The 6,000-nt window shown below is 39.0% G+C and overlaps 1 protein-coding gene across 1 annotated transcript in view; it reads right to left on the minus strand.

The window, feature by feature from the left end:
• ERGIC2 (ERGIC and golgi 2) overlaps positions 1-2,460 on the minus strand; it is a 40,106-nt gene extending 37,646 nt beyond the window's left edge. The window contains exon 1 of the mRNA XM_010357021.2: positions 2,336-2,460. The gene's annotated coding sequence lies outside the window, so the exon portion shown is untranslated. The remainder of the gene's footprint in view (positions 1-2,335) is intronic.
• Between the last annotated feature and the right edge of the window lie 3,540 nt (positions 2,461-6,000).

Below are 6,000 nucleotides of genomic sequence, written 5' to 3' on the forward strand. Positions count from 1 at the left end.
AGTTTATAATCAGAAAACCCTGATTACCTAGGCACTTACTAGTTGTGTGACAAGTGTGGAAAGATCCTCAACTTCTCAGAATCCTCTCTCTGTAATTTTATTTTAAAAGATGGGGAGCAGGACATAATGGCTACCTCACAGTGGTTAATCAAGATAAAAATGAGGTATGTAATATCTATTTCTAATTCTCTGAAAAAAAGCAAAGATTTGTAGGATATTTGAGATTTAGTTGTTAAACTCTTTGAGGAAAGTGGGAGAGTTATCTGAGATTAGTTGACAATCTCCTAAAGTTAGGATGGCATGAACTGACAGACTAAAAGTTAAGACAGACTATAGAGTGATAATAGAATAATCTCAAAAGTGCCTAGAAGCAATGTGAAGCAAGGACAAATATGATCCTCCTCAAAGAACAACTAGACTATAGTAGCTCTCAATAAAAGTATAGAAAATTAAAGTTAAAAAGTGTTAAGGAAAAGGTCAGGGACACATGAAATATATTTACAACAGAATGAATGTTCTCAAAAGCAAAGAGTATGGGGTTAACAAGGCACTCAGAGGGTAGATCTGAGCCACACTACGATGTGACTACACAGAGCAGTAGAAAGGAAGAACTTATGCTCTAGTTATTAAAAGAGGATAATAATTTAAGAAAACAAGCAACTGGATGATGGGAGTTTAAGGACACATTAACCACACCAATCAGAGTGTTTAATCAATCTGGGGTTCAGAAAGATATTATTTTAAACAGTATCTTCTTCAGTCTACATTTTGACTAAGCAACAAGGCAACATTTGTAACTACAGATGTTAGAAAATGAAAATAAAAAATAACAAGAGCTAACATGCATAGAGTGCTTACTGTGTGCCAGGTATTGTTCTAAATGCTTCGTATGTTTCAACACATTTAATCTTCACAACCTTCCTATAAGCTAGGTATTATTATTTCATTTGGCTGATGAGGGAACAAAGGACAGAGAGATTAAATAATTTGACCACTATGACATTAAGAGGCAGAATTATAATAAATATTGGGAAACTTGTTAAATAGGATTTTTAGTAGGCATTGACTGCCTAAAAGTAACTTCTAGTAAAGAAAAAAAAACCAGCCATTTCTTTCACTTAAATCATCAACCCCCAAAGAACGGAAATGTGTGGGTTGTTGTTGTTGTTTCCCCAACTGTTGTTGTTCCAGAACAGGCCTGATTTCCTTCGAGAGATCTTTCAAACCTGATATATTTTTATGATTTGTACCAGGAAGCCATTATAACACGCAACTGTATACTAAAGTTCACTATTATTAAAAAAAAAAAAAAAAAAAAAATCCTCCTCTCTCTATCCATCCCTGCACCGCCAACCCCCACCCTCCCAAAAAAACAGAATTTTTTTCCTCATGTTTTCCACTAGAACTGGCATAATTACAACAACTTAAAGATATCAACAAACAAATTAGGTAAATAACCATAAGTCTTTTTTCATTCTTTATAATTGCGGTATACTACAATCCAATGTATCAGGCTAGGCAATTAACTGAAATACTGAATTACAACTTCAAATGAATAAATCCTGTTTTTAACTGTAACTTTCATTGCTTCTGAAAACCAGTCTGGCAACATTTTAACAGCTATTATGTCACTTCGTCTTCAAGTCTCGGGTGCACTAAAATATAAAAGTTATTTAAACGTGTTTTCTCAAACAACGACCTGTCAACTCTATATACTACCGATAACCAAGGCTATTCACCACGAGTTGACACGTTGCCTTCGGAGGGTTTTCTGCGTCGAGGAAAAGTAGTGACAGTCGTACCTGTCTCTCAGCATCTCGCCCTCTCCTGCTCCTTTCTCATTTTCCGGGGCACTGTGCGAAACTCCTTTCAGGAGAGGCCAAGACTCTTAAAAATGAGACAGAGGGCAACGTGCTGCCACGAATGTGGTATTTGTCTGAATGGGGGTAGGGAGTCTGACATCTGGGAGGACTGGGACTCGACCGACTGGGATCCTACCCGCCTGCGAACACCTGGGAACCGCGCAGTGTGAGAAGCAAAAGGTCAGAACCAGGGGCTATCGAGGAAGCACCTGAACTCCTTCGAGTTGCAAGATACCACACGAGCACCCGGTCCTGGCAAAAGGAAGCTCCCAGTAGCATCTTTGCCTAGGGTCCTGCCAGTAACGCCCCCGGGGGAGGTGGAGCGGCTTCTCCGTCCGACCCGCTCTCCAGAGACCAATGAAGACTGGAAGCCAAGCCCATGACAGGCTCCCTGTTCCCTCAACTGCATTTATGCCCTAAGCAGCCCTGGAACAACCCAGGGAACAGCATCCAGCGGGGTTTCAGTATTTTACCTTGTGTTAAGGTCCCAGCCTACCGCCATGTTTCACAGAAGCCCGGGTCGCCGGGGCTCCCGCGTACCCGGAAATATCGCGAGAACAAAAGCGACTATCACGGCTGAAAACGTCAGAAGAGAGACAATGTAGAGTTCTCGCGATATTCTCTTTGCTTACGAAGCGCTTAGGGAATGAAGAGGCGTGGTTGAGATGAAAGGGGCGTGCCTACACGGAAATGAGGTTGCCACTTGTCTTAGGTGTAATCGCGCTGCCAGTTCGGTTCTGTTTCTATGGCAAGGGAGGGGTTACTTTCCTGCTGACGCTTTGAGACTGCAGAACGAATCTCAGCTCCTCACACCGTATTTCATTACTAATAAGAGCCTTGGGCGCAGAAATTATCCCTAACAATCCTAATGCATATCACCCTGCAATTGTTTTGTGCCGTCTTTCAGTTTTTGTGTCCTCATTTTCCCCTGACAAGAACATTTGAACTTCCTTTTCCGCCATAGGTAACGCTTTTTATTATTTGATCTGCGTTTTTATTGTCTTCCAGGCTTTAATATCTCATAAGAAAGTACATTTGTCTTCCTCATCTCCCTTCGCCAACACCAACTATGCCTTCAAATATTTAAGAAAGAAAATTAATACCTCATCTTTTCCTATCACTTCATAGAACAGGAGTTAATAGAGGGGACTTTGGAAAGAAAAGTTAAATGTGAACTCCTGGAGAGTAAACCCATTCTAGGTTCATTTTCACCCATCTGTTACCAGATTTTATAATCAAACATTGAGATTTAAATGTTCTGATTCATTGACCTAGAAGTCTAACAAAGGCATAATTATGACAAATGCTTATAATTACTGTTTAAAGGCTTTAACTGCTGTTTAAAAAAATCTGCGTATCCTCACAACACTCTTAAAAGGTAATATCAGTATTTGCCTGTTTTATAAATACGGAATTTGAGTCAAGGGGTAGTGAAGTGATGTACCCCAATTCAGACCGCTGGGAGACTCAGGGAAATCTTGATCACAATACTAAACTGTGCTTCAAAGGAAAAAAATCACATTGTTTTATGTAGTGAATTAACCTTTACTGAAATATTAAATTTCACTAAATTGAATATCCCCCAAAATAAGGGCTGATGAAAAGTTTCCAATGAATCAATATTATTTTCAGACTTTCAGAGTTAGTCTAATTAAATCAACTTAAAGTTCTCACTTTCTTGACATGCTTAAGAAGTATAGTGTAGTGGGTAAAATGATAAACGCTGGAGACAGGACTTCCTGGGTTAAAATTCCAGATCAGCAACTTACTAGCATGTAACCTTGGCCACATTATTTCATCTCTTTGTGTCTCCATTTGCTCGTCTGTAAAATGGGCATGATAATATCTCAGAGTTGTTATGAGGATTAAGTAAATTAATATACATCTAAAATGCTTTTTTTTTTTTTTAAATCTTTGCCATAAAGGCATCAGCAACTCTTCCTTCTTTGTGAGTATGGGCTCTTGCTTGGATGGAGGCTGGCTGTTGTTCACTTAGTTACACCTGATCCCTCGTCTCCAGGATAACCTACTTTCAGGGTCACAACTATACCATGAGAGCTGGATTTCCCGGTGTAGCAAAACTGACTAATTTGATCCTTCTTCTTTAGAAAACAACTCACCATTTTCTAATCTACCCAGTGAAGAGTAAACTTAATTTCCCCTGAAGATTGAAACCTGATTAACTTTAAAAAGAAATGGATCCTTAATCTTGTGTTATCAGTGGCGCTACATCTGGAAATCAATTTGCTTTAAAAAGTCCATTATGTATTACCTGCAGAAGATAGGTTTTAAACTGAGATTAAGAATTGTTCCATAACAACCTGTATTTAGTAAAGATGATCAAAAGGTGTTTTTGTGCCATTTTTTTTCTTTCTGTAGCATGAGTAAAAGTTTCAGCGAGTGAGCAGCAAAATTTAGATAAACTAATAAATGAATAATTTTGACAATAGAATGCCCATAAGCACCTCAAAGTCAGTACATCCCAAATACATTTTTCGTTGTTGTCTTTTTTTTTTTTTTTTTAGACAGAGTCTCACTCAGTTGCCCAGGCTGGAGTACAGTGGCACAATCTCGACTCACTGCAACCTCCACCTCAAGCGATTCTGGTGCCTCAGCCTCCTGAGTAACTGGGACTCCTGGCATGAGCCACCACACCTGGTTAATGGTGTGTGTGTGTGTGTGTCTGTATTTTCAGTAGAGATGGGGTTTCACCATGTTGCCCAGGCTAGTCTGGAACTCGTGGCCTCAAGTGATCCATCCCCACCATGGCCTCCTGAAGTCCTGGGATTATAGGTGTGAGCCACCATGCCCGGTATCCAAGTGGATTTCATAATTTATCCCCAAATCTATTTCTTCTCCTCTATGCCTAGAAAAGTCAATGGCACCATTAACCTCAAACTTAACCAGGTTAGAATCTTCTGTGTCTTCTCCTCCTTTTCTCTAGCTGCCAATCCCAGTGACCCATCAGTTTTATTCATGAGACCATTCCCAATCTCATGCTATACACCAGGCCTTTATTATCACTTGCTTCAACCACAGGTGATCATCAATGATACAATCTGATTTAAAATTTACATTTTCAAACATTGTAGTTTACTCTTTCAAATCATTTTTATTTTTCATATGCCAAGTTGGGACTTAAAAGTCTTTTTTTTTTTCTTTTTTTTTTTTTTTTGGACAGAGTCTCACTCTATCCCTCAGGCTGGAGTGCAGTGGCACAATCTCGGTTCGCTGCCACCTTCACCTTCACCTCCTGGGTTCAAGCGATTCTCCTGCCTCAGCCTCCCGAGTAGCTGAGAGTACAGGCATCCACCACCATGCCAGGCTAAATGTTGTACTTTTAGTAGAGGCGGGGTTTCACCATGTTGTCCAGGCTGGTCTCAAACTCCTGACCTCAAATAATCCACCCACCTCAGCCTCCCATGGTGTTGGGATTACAGGAGTGAGCCATGGCGGCTGGACTTAAAAGTCTTAAATCACTTTTTGACGTGACAAGTTTAGGTTTCATAATCAGCTGATGGATAAATACTTTCAGTCCATGCACAGTCTGTGCCATCTGATACCTCCGTTTCAGCAAAGCAATCACTTCTATCTATAAAGCATTGTTTGTGCAATATTTTAATATGATTAATAGGCTCAAATGAACCACAGATCTGTCAACTGAACTTGCAGTCTGCCCACTCTTGCAACAAATATTCACTGAGCACCTTTAATATGACAAATGATGTGCTAAGTACCAAGTATTTTGTCATAGTGACAAAGCAGACACTCTTACCCTCATGAAATTTGTACTACATTGTGGGTAAAAGGGGATCCAATAAATAACCTCCCCAAAAATATATGACTATGGCTGGTGTTATCTTGATAGGTGTTAGTACATAGTCTTAATAATTATTAATAATATATTACTATATGTATTTAACGTACTGTAGCCCCAATATCTTTCAGTGCAAAAATACTCAGCTGAAATACGTTTTTCATTCCAAAGAGTTATTTATATTGATTACAACATTCTAATCTGGTGTTTTACTTTCCATTTCCAAATATTCTTTCATCAATATTATCTCTTCTTCTTGGCATCGTAAATATATTTATTTCATCTATTTATTTATATTTTCTATAATCTATATTTTAAGTA

Source organism: Rhinopithecus roxellana, chromosome 10, assembly GCF_007565055.1.
Source record: "Rhinopithecus roxellana isolate Shanxi Qingling chromosome 10, ASM756505v1, whole genome shotgun sequence".
Lineage (NCBI taxonomy): Eukaryota > Metazoa > Chordata > Mammalia > Primates > Cercopithecidae > Rhinopithecus > Rhinopithecus roxellana.